The following is a 19,975-nucleotide window of genomic DNA, read 5'->3' on the forward strand; positions in this document are numbered from 1 at the left end:
ATTTTTATTTTGTGTTCTTTTCCTTTTTCTTTTTTTTTTCAGGAAAAAGAAAATTGGAATTTAAATAATCAATTTTCGATAGTAAAAATATTGGAAGTTTTTAATTTGGTTCACAGGCCTGTAATTCTTATTAAATTAACTTTTCAACTATGTGTATTAGGGTCATCAATGAATTATGCCACATTAGCAAATCTTATTTCAATTTGTATAAAGTGTAATTTTTGTTAACTATTCAATCATAATTTGTGTTCATACTATTTTTCAAAGTTTGGTTCAAATTTAGGCTACCAAACTTTGAAAATACATCCATCATTCACACTTCACCAAACCCAAAATTTTTCCTATAAATAGCCATTCATTTGCATTCATTTATCCATCCCAAAAACAAGCAAAAACACAAGCAATTGAGTGTTGTATAGCCTAGTCATTTAGATAAATTTTAGTATGCTCTGTGGTTGCGGCAATGTTTAATCTTCCACATCAGAAAGAATTTTCTATGTGATTAGAGTTGTGTGAGTTCCACTTTGAAAGTGAGATTGAGTATGTCATCCAAGAATAATTATTCTCGAAGTTCTTGGTGTCCCCTAATTTGTTCTAGGGAGAGTTGTTGTTATCTCCTATTGTTGCAGGAACGATTTGTACCCATTATTGATATAGTGGAGATTTCTTTTGTTGGACTTCGGTCTCGTGGTTTTCCCTAATTTGGGTTTTCCACGTAAAAATCCTTGTGCCGTTTTCTTAATAATTATTATCATTATTGATATCGTGAAAATATTTTGATCCGATATTACCGCTAAAAGGAAAAAAATCAACGCTTCCGCTGTACGAACAGTTATTTATTTGGCTATCTTTCCCAACATTTCTTAACTTATTTATTCTACTGATTTTGATTATTGGACTGAATTTCGACAGGTACAAATTTAAGGATCGTGATTTGCTTTATATATACAACATGCTTTCACCAATGATATCTTCATTTCAAATTTTTTTGTAGTAATTTCTTTTAGCCATTGATGTGTTTTGAGTAACCCGTTATTTGGCGAGGCCCTCCATCTCGGCAAGCTGAAAATCCCCAATCCAACCCTAGGTGGGTTGCTGCAGGTAGGGTAGGCTGGCATGCGGGTCGGCCCACAAAAATAAAAATAAAAAATAAAAAAATCATTTATAATTATTGATATAACATTATCCAACCCGTTATTATAATTATTGATTTAACATGTCTACATTTTATACAAAGTAATTAACACAAAAAAATTCATAGCTTTAATTAAAAAAATACATATATCATGATAAATGCATAATATAATTTTTTTTTCCTTCCAAGCCCGCGACCCACGCGGGTTGTACCATCTAGGTCCGCCTTTAAATTGGTTAACAACTCACTTAAATTGTGTGACGGGGAGAGTCGACCCGACAGGTGTAACCCAAATTGATGGCTCTAGCTGTGACGATTTTCCTGATATAAGGTTCAATAGATTTGAGTTACAACATTTGCACTAATTATAACTTTTGAAAAAATTGTAAATGATATATAATTATACAGTTGATATAAGAGTCACTGTCAAGTATAAGTACATGTTGTCGTGATATAAGTGTCACACATATCGTGACCTGTAAAGTGATTTTTTAAAAAATATTATATGAAAATGCAGAAAATAAGCGCATCACATATGTCTAAGTTAAAAATTGTGATACTATTTTATAATAGAGTGAGTCTCGTGTGAGACCGTCTCACGGATCCTAATCTGTGAGACGGGTCAAGCCTACCCATATTCACAATAAAAAGTAATACTCTTAGCATAAAAAATAATACTTTTTCATTAATGACCCAAATTAGAGATCCGTCTCACAAATACGACCCGTGAGACCGTCTCACACAAGTTTTTGTCTTTATAATATTATGTGGTGCTACAATAATGACATTATATGCATGATAGATCTAATTGCTCGAATTTTTATGGACATATGGTGATAGGTAATGACTCAATTTAATTATTCAATTCAATATTGACGCCCAAATTAATTATAAAGTTCCAAGCCTGCTATACCTCAAAAAAAATCTATAAATAGAGGAGGATTATCTTTTTTCAAGACTCCCATGATTTTATTCTTAAATTCTTTAGCTTTCAGATAATATCTTTAAATTGTTTTCTGACTTGAACATCAGAGTGTCTATGCTGGGCGAAGCCCGACGTCTCTGATGTTTGTTTGTGATGCAGGTGATAACCCGCAAAATTCTCTCCACCGGCTACTTGGATCCATTTACGAGCTAACACGAATACCCGTCTATGATTACTTGGATCCGTTTACGAACCTGAAGTGTAGTATGGATAATCACAATTTATGGCTATATTAGCTTGGCGTTGTCTGTGGAAAAGATTACCTCGTCATTGAGAATCATTATTCAACCACACAACTCATACGATACTGATGGTTGTGGAAAACTTCCTCCCGTAACCCCGCCTACTCCAGGGAGACGAATCATCCAAGAAGCACTGAGAACCATTTTGGAAGAGACCTTCACTCATGCTAGCGGCCGAAGCAGTGGAACAATTCCTAGCATCCCATAATTGGGGCGAGGCAGACGAAGCTGACGTCAACGAAAGCTAATCTACTCATAGCCTGAAAGGTAATGGAGAAAAAAAAAGGCCCATAGCCGCACACATCACGCCTCTTCGCAATCCGTAAAGTCCATACCCTACGTTCATGGCCATGAGTCTCGTGCCATGAATGATGAAGAGAGGCCTTTGGCCATCCTACCCACCAGGCGCAGTCCATTTGCTGCGGCCATCTTAGCCGAGTCACTGGCTACTGGAATAAAGAACACCAACATCCCAGAATATAAAGGAACAAGTGATTCACAATAACACTGATGCAAACGTGGTTGGTCAAGCACCAAAGAAGGCATGAGAGTCATTGGAGTTGCCCGAAGGACCTATAACAAGGGGACGTAGCAAGAAGTTTAAAGAAGCACTTCAAGGATTCATGGTGAGCTACCAAGGAAGTCATCCAAATTGGGTGTCTAAATTAGAGGAGCTTGAGGAACCTGGAGACAATGATGGAAGTGTTTGGAATGTAATTCAAGTGATAAATGACCATGAGGACAGTAGAACACGCGCACCCGCGCCAGAAGCGGCGTAACCGCGCGCGCATGCGCGCCTGAACTGGCGCGACCGCGCGCTCCACACGCGCCATCGCGCGTGAATCGGCGCTGCCGCGCGCCCCGGGCTGGTGCAAGGCAAAATGCCGCGCGCCATCGTGCAAGAAGTCGCGCCACCGCGCACACTACCTCGTCAAATTTGCTAGCCAACTTTTGTTATGACTTTTTACACTACTTTTTCATGTTTTATTGAATATATATGCATTGTATCAGACCATGAACGAGATATAATTCAGATATAAGAAATTTCTTGAGGTTTCTTTCAATATTCAAGGCTATTTTAGCTTTGTACTTCACAAAATCAAACTTATCAAAGATTGTATCTTTGTGGCGTTTGTCAATTGTTTTCGCACTTATTGTCAAAAACAAGTTCTTTGAAGGTTCGTATGAAATTCGATTGTTATTATCGTTGATATTTGTTTCTAAGTGTTAATCGCTTAAAGGTGAATATCACAAATCGTTGCTTGTTTCAAAAAGATCGGGACAACATAATCGATCCTTGTTTGTTATTGAATTGAGGGCGCAATTCTAATTAATCGTGTTTGATTCTCATTCGTACGAGGATTTGTATCATTTGGTATCAGAGCCTTTGGTTCTCTTTGATTCAAGTAAGTTATCGTTGCTATTTTCAGATTTGTTTAAAATTTCGTTCTGTTCTCAGATCTGTGTTATCCTTTCGTTGCTATTTTCAGATCTGTCTAAAATTTCGTTATGTTCTCAGATCTGTGTTATCCTTTCGTTTTTATTTTCAGATATTTCTAAATTTTTTTTCTGTTTTCACATCTGTGTTATACTTTCGTTTCTGTTTTCAGATCTGTGTTATCCTTTGTATTGTTGTAAGATCTGCGTTATTCTAGCGTTCTTGGTTTTGCGCAGTCCAAGTGAGACAGTTGCGAGTGTCCACGAGTTGAATCTTGTTGGTTTGATATACAAATATAAAGATTGATCACACTTTCGAGAGAACTATTACATTCGAGTAAAAACATTTGAGTGCGAGCGTTATTTCTTTGGAGTGATCGTTAGAATTTGGGTGAGTAATATCTTTTATTTCTGTTAGAGTAGGTGCCCGTCGAACCAAGTGTTGGCCGAGGGTTCATGTTTAAACTCTATGTATAAACAATCTTTATTTTAATAATATTTGAAATTATTGTTTTGGTACTTCTTTATATGTATACCCATGCTAGTTGCATAGATAAAGTCCTTGAATATACAAATAGTAGAAAGAATATGAGATGCTCATATGATGAGTATCATGAAACTCATATTTGGAATACTGTATATTCTAAACAGTTCCTAGTCGATTTAGCCGCCGCTAAGAAGGATATAGGGCGCTCGAGTTTGAGACTAGTATCTGCGATGTGAGTACCATGTTTCATTGGTAGGGGACATTGTGATGTCCGAACATTCAGATAGGTGCTCCTTGTAGAGTGCACTAAACAACCCTCCAAAAAGGACTTTCCAAGTGGTTCTCACTTATCGAGTGGAAACGTCCTAGTTTATGGTTGTACACCATTAGTCCTTATGACCCGGGACAACATTGAGACTCTATATGCTAGCATTGCACTTTGACTTGTTTACCGACTCTCACGGGGTCATCAGGTGGCAAGGTTGGGTGTTTTGTCGAAACATATAGGAGTCGATGCATTGTAGTCGAGGATTCACCGCTTACCTTCGGGTATGGATATCCTATGTGATCACATGTATATGTAGTATGAAATCTCTGATCAGAGTATGGTGGTAATTATGAAAGGGGTTTCATAGATTACACCATCGATGCAACTACGACATGACACATAGAATCGATTCATTGACAACTCTCGATATACCAATGGTTGTCGAATCGGTCGGGATATATGAGTTGAAGGGACCGTACTGTACGCTAACCATAATTGAATGGTTCTTGCAGGCACTATCATTTGATACCTAGGGAATCATGTAAGCGATGCTGCTAGACGTTTAACATGATTGGTTGGGTACTATCAGACTTGAGTTCTGACGGTCTTATTATCAAAGAGTTGATAAGTAAGAATGGAGCAATTGGGGTATGCTCGTATAAGGACATGTTTAGTCCGAATCTCATGGAGATGTGAACCCACGGCTAGTTGTATCATTGAACCATTGAGGGTCACACAAGTGCTAACTTTTTAGATCCCGTTGAGAAGTAAAATAGTTCAATGTGTTGAACGGCTTATAAAGGAGTTTATAAGCGTAAGGAAAAATAGAAGTATGACTTCTATAAAGAGAATGTAACTTTTTATTTGAGGAAATGTTCCTAAATTAAAAATTGGCCAAACAAATAATGTATTTGAAAATTGTGATTTTCATAAACATTATTATGGACTAAATTAAATTAATTCAAGTGTTGAATTAATTAAACACTAGTGGGCCTAGTAGAGTCCAAATAATTAAATTAATCCAAGTGTTGAATTAATTAAACAACATTGGGCCTTGTAGAGCCCAATTAGAAATAATTATTAAACTAGTGGGCTTGAGTAAAATCAAATAAACTTTACATGGTCTCAAATGTGTTTGAGACATTTAAATAAAAGTATATGGGCCTTGTAATTGTTACAAGCCCAAATAGAATGTGTATGGGGAGGTGAAGAGTTGGGAGACAACTTTTTTCATGTCCAAGGCATGGCATGCTTTTGGGACAACACAACAACTTTTTCAAGGACCAAGAAAACTCTCCTCTTTCTCTCCTCAACACACCATGGCCGAAATTTTGAGTGCTTCTTCTCCTCCATTTTTGCTTCTTCACTTGTTGATGAAAGCACACACTTCTCAAAGAAAAAAATGCTCTAATTTTTCTAGTGCAAAATTAGAGTGGATCTACCTTGTTAGTGGTGGACCTAATTTGAAGAAAGGAGTCCAAAAGAAAGGTGAAGCTTGAAGATTGTCTTGCCATCAAGAGCTAAGGTGTTTACACCTTAGTTGGAGCCATAACATCAATCTTTGAGATTGATAGGTAAAGATTTCTAAACACCCTATGAATGTCATATTGTGTTTTGTTATTTGCTACACTACATCTTGTGAGGTGCTCGGTTTTGTATTCTTATTGAAAAACATTTTTACAAAACTTTCGTTGCGCAACTGAGCACCGTAACCGATCCCCTTTCAAGTGGTATCAGAGCTAATGTTACAATTTTGGTGTAGCAAATATATGATATTATATTGAGGTCGATTTCTAACCGCATGAGACAATCAAAACGACAAATCGAAGGCCGATTTTTGGGGCGTTTTTGGGCAGCAAGTTGCTGCCCATTTCGGGCAGCAAGGGCAGCCCCTGCCCGAACGTTCCCCATTTAAAAATAAAAAACAAATTTTGTTGACCGGAATCCCGCGACGGAGCTCCGGCGACGGTAATGACGACTAGGGTTTCCAAAAGTGTTTTGGAATATCAAAGTGTCATGGGCCATGAAGTTGTTGGGCCATTAGATGGCTAATACAATTTGTGAATTTAAATGGGCCAAAATGTTTTTGGTGAAAAATGAGTTTTTGGGCCCTTAAGTTTAAATCCACAAAAGTTGTACATATTATCTCATGAAATAAATAATTGAAGTTGGACTTTAATTATTTATAGTAAATTGTGATTTACAAGAAATTCGGTTATAAATAAATTAATTAGAAAGTAGACAAAGGAGTTTGTATACTTTGTTAATTTAGTTTATAATCGTGGCGGTTAGTGATTGGATCAAGATATATAAAATTGGATCAATTAATTATTGTGATAATTAATTGATAGTGTATGATATGTGATATTATGCATGAAGGATGATCAAAAGCCCAAGCCCAATTTGTAGGTGTATGCTAGGATATTTTGTGTTGAATGATTATAATAATTATCAAATTCAAGTGGGCTTGGTTTATGGCCCGTTCCCACCCCATGAGATGTATCCCTATTTGCCACGGATATTTATTTGTAAATATTAGTATAGTGGAAGATCAAGATTGGAAGATGGTGGCCTTGATGATTATGACGATCGAAGACATGTAAATATTGGAAGCTTATGTAATAGTTGCATTTGCATCTCATGCATTTCCCTAGGATTGGACCTAGGCCTATGTTTAGCTCACACGGGCAATTAGTATTGGGGCGATTGATCATCCTTGTTTTGTTTACTGTTTATAATATATGCATGATATGTTATAAATAATGAGTATGTGCATTATTATTATGATAATAACACAGTTGCATGAATCCGGCACACATACGATCAAACATGGCGAGCTTTTAAATAAAATTAATGATGAGACCTTTCAAAATTAAAAACCCTCATTTTGAATAAGATTCAAAATTATTATCAAACCCGAAAAGGGGAATTATAAAGTTGTTTATAATTTTCATGTCTTCCATCGACAATGGGTGCATGATGAACGCTACCCGTGCTCAGGGCTCGGCTCATATTATTGGGGGGGCCCTGGGTACCGGAAAGCTGTGACATTCATTGACATGGTGACGTGAACTACGTGGAACTCCCATGATTTCGGCTCATATTATTGAGGGAACTCATGGTGACCGTCCATTAAGGTTCAACATCGATGGGTAAGGCTTGACACGTAAAGATGAACGACGTCATATTATTGGGTCCTAATCAAACGTGAGAAAAAAGTTTACGTAGAGGGTTGCATGGAGATGCAATTGAAAACTACCTTTCAGGAATTGTGATTGGCTGATATTAGTCGGGATCATAATTCGCTAATTGGACCTTGCGTACCTACTGAGGAAAGGAGTTTCCCGTTTTCACTAGAGGGTAGTGAAAGATGTGAAAACAGTGGGAGTAAACATTTATAAAGTAAAAGTCCATACTTTATATCTTATTAAATATTTTGAAATAGTCATTAACATTTATCTGTTTTACTTTTCAATACTTTTTGACAATGTCTTCGATTCGCAAATTTCGCTATCTGTAATACTCGACAAACACGTATTAACCGGACCTAATAACCTCAATTGGCTAAGAAATCTGAAAATCGTCTTGAATTGGGAAAGGATAGCGTATACACTTACTAAGTCGTCCTCTGTTGAGGCTCCGACTAACTGCACTCCTGAGGAATTACAGACTATCAAGGAATGGTGTGACCATGACTTGAAAGCCAAGTGTTATATGCAGGCTTCTATGAAAGATGAGAAGTCGGTTCTTTATGTGGGCTCTTCATCTGGTACGAAGACTGGTCCACCTGGGAAGGGAAAGAAGAGTTCTTTCCAACATCCCAAGAAGAACGTGCCCTTGAAGAGGCAAGCTCCGAATCCCGTTGTGGCAGCCACACCAGTAAAGGCTGACAAGACTGCTGATATTTGTCATCACTGCTAAAAGCCTGGACATTGGAGGCGTAACTGCAGAGTATATCTTGCTCAGAAGAGTTCTGGAAACGGTATGTTCTATATTGAAGTAAACATTTCAATTAACTCTACTTCTTGGGTATTGGATACCGGCTGTAGCTCACATCTCTGTAATGATTTACAGATGATGGGAAGAATTAGGAGACTTAGGGAAGGTGAGACCTTCTTGACGTTGGGCAATGGAGCAAGAGTTGCTGCCAAGGCCGTGGGAAATGTTTACTTATTATTGAACAATGATTTTAAGTGGATTTTAAGAGATGTTTTGTTTGTACCTGATTTGGTGAAAAACATTGTTTCCATTTCTATGCTTAATAAAGATGGATATTCTTGTTTATTTAGCAAAGGTGTTTGCAACATTTACAAGAATGAATGTTTAATTGGTACTGGAGAACTTGAAAACGATCTCTATAACTTAAATTGAAAGATATTCCACTAAACAATGTCCAAGCAATAACAACAACAAACAAGCGAAAGCAAGATACTCTAAATTCGGCACAATTGTGGCATGCTCGATTAGGACATATTTCCCTAAGAAGGATAAACAAGTTAGTGGGAGTAGACATGTTTGATATGTCTGATATTAAAGCTCTCACGACTTGTGAATCCTGTCTAAAAGGAAAGATGACCAAAATTCCATTTAAGGGCCACGTGGAGCGAGCCAAAGGGTTATTGGATTTGATCCATACCGATGTGTGCAGTCCGCTTAGCATCACCACTAAGCATGGACATGCCTACTTCATCACCTTTACCGATGACTTTTCAAGGTATTGGTATGTGTATTTGATGAAATACAAGTCTAAAGCCTTTGAAAGGTTCAAAGAATTCAGAAGTGAAGTAGAGAAACAGTTGGGACGAAGCATCAAGTTACTTCGATCGGATCGAGGTGGTGAGTACTTGAGTGCCGAGTTCCAAGAGTATCTTAGGGAGAATGGGATTCTCTCGCAGTGAACTCCTCCCGCTACACCACAGTTGAATGGTGTTTCGGAGAGTCGTAACCGGACTTTGATGGACATGGTTCGGTCTATGATGGGGTTCACGGAGTTGCCGCCATCCTTTTGGAGATATGCGCTTGAGACAACGGCACTGTTGTAGAACAATGTCCATTCAAAGGCAGTTGATAAGACACCATATGAGATATGGATGGGTAAGCCTCCCAAGTATTCTTATCTTAGAATATGGGGGTGCCCTGCTTATGTGAAGCAGGCAGTGGGAGATAAATTGGATAGTCGATCCATTTTATGTTACTTTGTGCGATATCCAAGGAATTCAGTTGGATATTATTTCTATCATCCCCAAGAAACAAAGGTGTTTGTTTCTAGGAATGCAACCTTTTTAGACAACACAAGTGCTAACTTTTTAGATCCCGTTGAGAAGTAAAATAGTTCAATGTGTTGAACGGCTTATAAAGGAGTTTATAAGCGTAAGGAAAAATAGAAGTATGACTTCTATAAGGAGAATGTAACTTTTTATTTGAGGAAATGTTCCTAAATTAAAAATTGGCCAAACAAATAATGTATTTGAAAATAGTGATTTTCATAAACATTATTATGGACTAAATTAAATTAATTCAAGTGTTGAATTAATTAAACACTAGTGGGCCTAGTAGAGTCCAAATAATTAAATTAATCCAAGTGTTGAATTAATTAAACAACATTGGGCCTTGTAGAGCCCAATTAGAAATAATTATTAAACTAGTGGACTTGAGTAAAATCAAATAAACTTTACATGGTCTCAAATGTGTTTGAGACATTTAAATAAAAGTATATGGGCCTTGTAATTGTTACAAGCCCAAATAGAATTTGTATGGGGAGGTGAAGAGTTGGGAGACAACTTTTTTCATGTCCAAGGCATGGCATGCTTTTGGGACAACACAACAACTTTTTCAAGGACCAAGAAAACTCTCCTCTTTCTCTCCTCAACACACCATGGCCGAAATTTTGAGTGCTTCTTCTCCTCCATTTTTGCTTCTTCACTTGTTGATGAAAGCGCACACTTCTCAATGAGAGGCCTATAGAAACTTAGGCTGAGATGAAGAGCGTAATGAGGAAGAGGTTTGTACCAAATCACTACTATAGAGAAATGTTTAAGAAGTTACAAATTTTGAGACAGGGTGTGAAGAGTGTTGAGGACTACTATAAAGAGTTGGAAGTTGTCATTATTAGAGCAAACATAGAGGAGGATCGTGAGGCTACTATGGCTCGTTTCCTGTGTGGTTTGAATAGGGAGATTCAAGACCAAGTGGAGCTTAGGCACTACTTGGATATAGATGAGATGGTGCAGATGGTGATAAAAGTGGAGCAACAACTCAAGAGGAGAGGAGTTGGTCGCACCACTCAAGTGGGGAATGCATCAACACCTTGGCGTTCCAACGTTGTCAAACGTGAAGAAGGCAAGGTTGTGGCCAAGACCAAAGTTGACATTAAACAGGAGGCGCCTAAGCATGGAGTGCAAGGTAAATTCGAAACTCCTATTAATCTTTCTAGAGATATAAAAATGTTTTAGGTGTCAAGGAGTTGGACATATTGCTAGCCAATGTCCCAATAAAAGGGTGATGGTGTTGAATGCTTATGGGGAGTATGAATCTCATAGTGAGGGAGATGATGGAGAGGATGAAGATGAGATGCCTGCGTTAGAGGATCCTGACGAGGGATATGAGGCAGTTGTGGGTGAGGCTTTAGTTACTAAGCGTATCATGAGTGCCCAAGTCAAAGAAGAATAGACTAACCAGCGGGAAAACTTGTTCCATACTAGATGTTTTGTCAGTGGCAAGGTTTGCAACATTATTATAGATGGAGGAAGTTGCACCAATGTGGCTAGTATTGAGATGGTAGAAAAGTTTGGTATACCTACGTTAAAGCATCCTCAACCATATAGGCTACAGTGGTTGAATGACTGTGCTGAAGTGAAAGTAAACAAACAAGTCTTGGTGGCGTTTTCGATTGTGAAGTATGTTGATGAGGTGTTGTGTGATATGGTACCAATGCATGCTTGTCATATTTTTCTAGGGAGACCATGGCAATATGATAGGCAAGTTACACATGATAGGTTTAGGAATATATATTCTTTTGTACTCAAGAAAGAAACTATTGTTTTACTTCCTTTGTCCCCAAAGCAAGTGTCGGAGGACCAATTAAAAAAAAAAGAGAAGAGGTCGAAAAAAAGAGTCAGAACAAAAGTGAGATGGCCCTTGAAAGAAAAGATGAGATGGCTGAAAGAAAGAGAGATCAAAACGGTGAGATAGCCATACAAAACAAAAAAGAGAGGAAAGAAATTGAGAGGAAAGAAAATGAAAGGAAAGAGGCCAAAAATAAAACATATATGGCCCAAAAAGGTGAGATGTAACATTTAATGCACACACATGAACCACTTGTGTTGATTCTTTACAAGGAGATTCTCCTTAACACAAATGACATAGCCGGGTCCCTTCCGAGCATTGTTGTTTCACTTTTGCAGGAATTTGAAGATGTGTTTCCGGAAGAGTTACCTCAAGGCTTACCACCATTGAGGAAAATCGAGCACCAAATCGATTTCGTGCCAGGGAGTGCATTGTCAAATCGTCCAGCCTATAGGAGCAATCCGGAGGAGACTAAGGAACTTCAGCGGCAGGTAAGTGAGTTGTTAGATAGGGGTTTTGTGCGTGAGTCCATGTCACCATGTGCAGTACCTGTTTTACTAGTTCCTAAGAAAGATGGCTCATGGCGTATGTGTGTAGATTGTAGAGCAATCAATAACATAACCATTAAGTATAGGCATCCTATACCTAGACTAGATGATATGTTAGATGAATTGCATGGTGCTTGTATCTTTAGCAAAATTGATTTTAAGAGTGGTTATCACCAAATTAGAATGAGAGAAGGTGATGAGTGGAAAACTGCTTTTAAAACCAAATACGGGTTATATGAATGGATTGTCATGCCCTTTGGCTTAACTAATGCTCCTAGCACCTTTATGAGGTTAATGAATCATGTTTTGCGTGCACACATAGGTAAGTTTGTTGTGGTTTATTTTGATGATATCCTAGTGTATAGCAAAAACTTGGGTGAGCATGTTAACCACTTGGACTTGTGCTAATCACACTAAGGGCTGAAAATTTGTATGCTAACTTAAAGAAAGGTGATTTTTATACAAGCAAGCTTGTCTTTCTTGGTTTTGTGGTAAGCTCATAGAGAATACAAGTGGATGAAGATAAGGTAAGTGCTATTCGAGATTGGCCGACTCCTGCTACTGTTAGTCAAGTCCGAAGTTTTCATGGTCTTGCAAGCTTCTATAGGAGGTTTGTAAAGGATTTCAGCACACTGGCAGCACCGATGACGGCGGTGATTAAAAAATGTTTCATTCCATTGGGGCGAAGAGCAAGAGAAGTCTTTTAATATTATTAAACAAAAAATAGTTAATGCTCCTTTACTTGTTTTGCCTGATTTTTCTAATAATTTTGAAATTGAATGTGATGCTTCAGGTGTAGGTATTGGTGGGGTTTTGATGCAAGGAGGACGACCAGTGGCGTACTTTAGTGAGAAACTCAATGGAGCAGCGCTGAACTATCCAACGTATGATAAGGAGTTGTACGCGCTTGTGAGGACTTTGGAGATGTGGCAACACTACTTGAGGCCTAAGGAGTTTGTGATCCATACGGATCATGAGTCTCTAAAGCACCTTAAGGAACAACAGAAACTGAACAAGCGGCATGCCAAGTGGGTTGCGTTCATAGGAACATTCCCCTACATAATCAAGTACAAACAATGTATGGAAAATGTAGTGGCCGACGCACTATCACGGAGGTACGTACTAATCTCTACCTTGGAGTCGAAAATTTTGGGGTTTCAGCATGTGAAAGAGTTGTATTTATTGGATGAGGATCTTAAGGAGACATTTGAAAAATGCATGCATAGTCCACATGATAAATTTTATTTGCATAATGGGTTTTTATTTAGAGAAGATAGATTGTGCATTCCTAAGTTATCAATTCGTGAATTACTTGTGAGGGAGGCACATGGAGGTGGTTTGATGGGGCACTTTGGTGTGGCTAAAACTTTAAGTTATTTAAATGAACATTTTTATTGGCCACATATGAAACGTGATGTTGAACGTGTTTGTGAAAGGTGCATAACTTGTAGACAAGCTAAGTCGAGAACACAACCATATGGATTGTATACACCACTTTCTGTTCCTAGTGAACCTTGGGTTGATATTTTTATGGACTTTGTTTTGGGGTTGCCTAGGACTAAGAAGGGGAGGGATTCAATATTTGTTGTTTTTGATAGATTCTCTAAGATGGCACATTTTATTGCTTGTCATAAAACCGATGATGCATCAAACATTGCGGATTTGTTCTTTAAGAAAATCGTTAGGTTGCATGGTATGCCTAGGACTATTGTATCTGACCGTGATGTTAAATTTTTGAGTTACTTTTGGAAAACTTTGTGGGCTAAACTTAGCACAAAACTGTTGTTTTCTACTACATGTCATCCTCAAACGGATGGACAAACTGAAGTTGTTAATAAAACTCTGGGAACATTTTTGCGTGCTATACTTAAAAAGAACTTTAAAAATTGGGAAGATTTCTTGTCATTTGTTGAGTTCGCTTATAATCGTAGCATGCATTCTACTACAAATTATTCACCATTTGATATTGTTTATGGTTTTAATCCTTTAACTCCTTTGGATTTGTTGTCTTTGCCTGTGAGTGAAAAGTTAAACATGGATGGCAAGAAGAAGGCTGAATTTGTTAGGAGTTTGCATGAGAAGGTCAAGGCTAACATCGAGAAGAAAAACTTACAATACACGAAGCAAGCTAACAAGGGGAGGAAGAATATGGTTTTTGAAAAGGAATATTGGTTGTGGTTGCACTTAAGGAAGGAAAGATTTCCAGAGAAACGACGTTCGAAGCTCCTACCTAGGGGTGATGGACCATTTCAAGTGCTTGAAAGGATTAACGACAATGCCTACAAACTAGATTTACCAGGTGAGTACAATGTCAGTTACACTTTTAATGTTAGTGATCTTTCGTTGTTTGATGTAGGAGATGATCAAGATTTGAGGACAAATCCTTTTCAAGAAGGGGAGGATGATGCGAACTTGGTTGGTCAAGCACCAAAGAAGGCATGGGAGTCGTTGGAGTTGCCCGAAGGACCTATAACAAGGGGACATAGCAAGAAGTTTAAAGAAGCACTTCAAGGATTCATGGTGAGCTACCGAGGAAGTCATCCAAATTGGGTGTCTAAATTAGAGGAGCTTGAGGAACATGGACACAATGATAGAAGTGTTTGGAATGTAATTCAAGTGATAAATGACCATGAGGACAGCATCACACGCGCACTCGCGCCAGAAGCGGCGTAGCCGCGCGCGCGCATGCGCGCCTGAACCGACGCGGCCGCGCGCGCCATCGCGCATAAATCAGCGCTGCCGCGCGCCCCGGGCTGGTGCAAGGCAGAATTCCGCGCGCCATCGCGTGAGAAGTCGCGCCACCGCACGTACTGCCGTGTCAAATTTGCTAGCCAACTTTTGTTATGACTTTTTACACTACTTTTTCATGTTTTATTGAATATATATGCATTGTATCAGACCATGAACGAGATATAATTCATATATAAGAAATTTCTTGAGGTTTCTCTCAATATTCAAGGCTATTTTAGCTTTGTACTTCACAACATCAAACTTATCAAAGATTGCATCTTTGTGGCGTTTGTCAATTGTTTTCGCACGGATTTTCAAAAATAAGTTCTTTGAAGGTTCGTATGAAATTCGATTGTTATTATCGTTGATATTTGTTGCTAAGTGTTAATCGCTTAGAGGTGAATATCACAAATCGTTGCTTGTTTCAAAAAGATCGGGACAACATAATCGATCCTTGTTCGTTGTTGAATTGATGGCGCGATTCTAATTAATCGTGTTTGCTTCTCATTCGTACGAGGATTCGTGTCAAACACCTAGACAGATTTTATGCTAAGCCAGACTTATACGACATAAGCGACTCCGCTTATTGCAAAAAAATTTGAACCACTCAATCAGGACATGCACTTGGATGGTTCAACAAACCGCCTCTTGGAACCATTGGAAGCTTGGAGCAGTTAACAAAGTGTTTTCTCCAACAATTTTCGATCAATAAAAAATACCGATATATAGCGGCCTACTTATTTACAAAAGTTCAGAAAGAAGGGGAAAGTTTTAGAGACTATGTAAAATGGTTTACACAAGCTGTCCATGAAGTTCCCCTTGTAAACCATGACTTGCTAGCATTGATACTGCATGAAAACCTTTGCCATAGAAAATTCAAAGAGTTGATAACGGGCAAACCCACAAGCACCTTGGAATAATTACTTGAAAGGGCAAAAAAATACATATGCGTTGAGGAATCTATCGAGCCACAAAACTTGGGGAAGAGAATAAGAAACGAAGAGAAATCGGAAAGTAAAAAAAGATGAGAAACGTACAGCTCAGATCCTCAGGCTCGAATTTAATTCTCCAAAGTCACATTTAAATGAAATATTGGTAGTGGCTAAGCAACAAGGGTTACTGCGCATCTGATGAAGGAAAACCCTAAGCGACAATGATCAGTGAAATATTGTCTCTTCCATTATGACAAAGGACACACGGGAAATTAATCAAACGAGGATACTTAGGTGACAATGTGGACAAGTCACGTGGTCAACAGCGAGACTAAAACACCGCAACGAAGGTCATCAACATGAGCATCAAAGAGAGCGAGGCGAGACAAGCAAGAAACCCGAGAAAAGAGAAGAGAATACACCCACGAGAGGCACGATAACTATCGTAACTGGAGGTCCTGCTTGCATCGATGCAAGTAATGCAAGGAATAATCTCACCCGTGCTGCCACAAGAGATCACCACTCCTCACACCTAGACGCCACCCAGATAGTTAACGCGATATCAAAGATAAATGAAGATATGTCTTTCGGAAAGACATACCTAGAAGCCTCCAGAGGTGAACATAATGACGTCTTAATAATTTCTGCGACAATTTCTAACTTTTGGGTAAAAAAGATAATGGTGGACTCCGAAAGCTCAACCGACATAATTTTGCATGGAACGTTCAAAAAATGAAGATGAGCAATACACAACTAACACTAGTGAACACTTCGCTCGTTGGTTTTGTAGGAAAAGTAGTTGAATAAGTAGGAGAAACTAGTCTGCCACTTTTTCTTGGATCTTACCCTAGGCGAGCTACAAAGATAGAAAAATTTCTATTAGTAAAAGTGAAACGTCCACAACTTTTTTTTTTAAATATACTAGAAATTTTTTTTTTCATCCATACTTTCTGCCGAAACACTATACATATATATATAAATATTTTTCTATTTAAATACCAATCAACCTATAATTTGAAAATCTCAAAAGAACGCAATTCAAATATGAAATCGTAAATCGTCAACCAACCCTAAGTAACATTATTTTCAAAATAAAATTAACTCTAACATCCTCTCAAAAACCTCTCAAAAGCATATAAGACATAAAATACTTTAAAGTAATCTTAAATCATAAACATAATTTGGCAGAAAACTAGTGAAGGTCCATGGGTTATGTGCATCATCAGTCCAACTAGTTCAACCAACAAGTCCTCCATAAACATTATGCTCACCTGCATTGATCACACCTAGTGAGTCTATTGACTCAGCAAACCATAACCATGATAACAAGTAATGAAACATCTACTTATTTAAAATGCGAAAATATTCTTTTTTTATTTTTTTTAAGGCTCACATTCGAAAATCTCATTCAAATATTTTGCGTGCATGCACTCCATTGAAAAATATATCATTTAAAAATAATCATAAATATTTGATAGTAAAACTAAAGCAATTTAAAATGATCAATCTCATCCAACAAAATATGCATAAACACAAACGAGTAAAAATTCTAAAATCAACATCGTATAAAAACCAGTGTATAAAAATGCTATGTGCGGAAGAAATGTGGTCCTCGGGTTGTGCACGCACATCCAGTCCTGCCGACTCAGAGTTCGGCACCTCCAGTCCCCTCAAAACCATGATCACCTGCATCACACATGACTATTGAGTCTAAAGATTCAAAACTTAATAGAATTCATTTTAAAATTGGACCGGAGTCCCGGTTTTAACCCGAATCGACCGGAACTTTAACCAAATTAATCCAAACTTAAACCATGCCTAAAGTACATCCTACCAACCTCTAAACCACATTTTCCAACCCACTAAAACCCATGAAAACGATCCCATAAGCTGCTGGAAAGTTCTTCTACTCACTATTCGAACCCTAGATGCACCCAATTTGCAAAATAACGCCCTTAGGCTCTACCGGCTCGCACCAGCCACAAACCAAGCCACCTAGGACCGAGACCAAACTCTACTGGACCTACCTTACCGATGGCTACACTCCCATGCAAGCCGTAACTCGCCCTCAATCGCTAGTCCCCAAGAAAGCACAACCCGCAGCCAACTCCTGTATCCTACGATCGATCGGCTTCAGGGGTGGCTCCAAAAGCGTTTGAGCCATCCACAACCATGACTCATACCCATCATGGTCTGTTCTAAGCGTTGGATCGGCCCTTGCACCGCCATCTCCAATCCTTTCACATGATCTCCCCAAAAACCGCACCAAGAACAACACTACACCTCACGGCCTCTAGCATACCGCATCATACCTCAACTCCAGCCTATTGACAACAATAAACCACCGTTCCTAGCCTCATAACATCATGAACTCAGCAGCACCTTTGCAACAATTCAAGAAAAACGTGAGTTGATCAAAAGAATGCATGAGTTTGCAACAAAAAACGAAAGAAACTTTTAACACCAAGCTAGATCGATGGTTTTACATGCACTAACATAAATTTTGTATAATATCAGTGATTATGATGCACAAAAGAAGAAACATGCGTGCCTTGATGAATTATGCTCAAAAACATGACGAAGAACGCGTCGGGGAAGCGTCGGACGAGCGGGGAATGAACTTTTATTGAAGAAAAGAATGGCTGCTGAAATTTACGTGGAGAGGTTGCTGAAGAAGGGGTGGGCGGCCGAGAGCTTATGGAGGGGAAGAAGGGTTAATTACACTATGTTAAGATAATATAATAATGAAGAAATTGACCCTTAATTAACTTTTAAAATGCTTAAAATGATTTTGAGCTCATCTATTTATATATATAAAAGTAGAGTTTTTACCAAAATAGGAAAGTTCCCGCAAAAATTACTTACTAAAAAAAGAAATAAAACATTTAATTAGTTTATTTAATTTTTCTAAAAATAATTAGTTGAGTATTAAAATTTATCACTTAAATAAGGTTTTCAATGAACATTAAATTACCACTTAGTAATCATAAATGTTTGACTTAAATGTACGTTATTTCGATATTACCTTAATTTGAAAGAGTTAATGCATATTAATTTTCTTCCAAAATCATATGTATATTGTTTATCTTGATCTTCTTAAAATTCAAATATGAGAGCCCAATAAATTAAAAAATAGATTAATCAAGAGGGTTTCAAACAGATATTAAATCATCCTCAATAAACATGTTTATTACCCTCAATAATACGAAATATTTGACACTCAATGCAAGCAATTCGATATTTTCATAATTTGAAAGAGTTAATGCATGGTATAATTATGTCAAAGCACCCTATGTATAATTTTTGTATATTGGGCTGCCTTATTTGAATTTTAAATTATAAATAATGCAGTGTTGCATATTATATTGAAAACAAATTTTATTCTATTTATCTTACTAAATTTATGTACTTCAAAACAGAATTCTGAAACGACTCCTCTTTTCAGCATCATACGTGAGTTGAATCCTTCCAAGATGCAATGCACGTTTAAACTTAGATTTGTTTGTTATGAACTACCTACATATGGAAATAACAAAAACAATGAAACATTAAGTTTTAAATCTGTCTTTCCTGATCGAGAATTAAAAACTATTATTCTCATATTTGTACAAAATTTTAATTATTACGCATTTACTATATGATAATTTTTTCCTATATTACAAAGTTTACGGATAGATGGTAGTATAAAATATCTCATTATGGAAATTATTAAACCAATTCTAAAGGAAGCATCTTATTAGAGGATACTTTATAAAATTTATTGACATCGTTTTAGAATACACATAGTAAATGTTAATAAAATAACTTTTCTGTTTATACATAACTTACTTACAATCACATATTTCACTTTTCTTTAGAAATAATAGGTTGTTGTGTACATTATGGAGAGATTTTGTGGACAAACTATTTGGATAAAGATACTGATGAAACAATTGTTGTTATTTTTTAAATGTGTCGAACACGTAGCATTTCACAAAAGTATTTTTGAATGATGATTTAGACGAAGTTACTGAATTTTGAAAAAAGTATTTCTCATTAATTTTATTGAATTTGATTTAAAAATATTTATTTATTATGTTAAAAAATAATAATATATATAACTTCTCGGAAATTAAATAATTAAATATGTATTTAGGTTGGTAGTCG

This window comes from Primulina tabacum, chromosome 18 (genome assembly GCF_025594145.1).
Source record: "Primulina tabacum isolate GXHZ01 chromosome 18, ASM2559414v2, whole genome shotgun sequence".
Taxonomy (NCBI): Eukaryota; Viridiplantae; Streptophyta; class Magnoliopsida; order Lamiales; family Gesneriaceae; genus Primulina; species Primulina tabacum.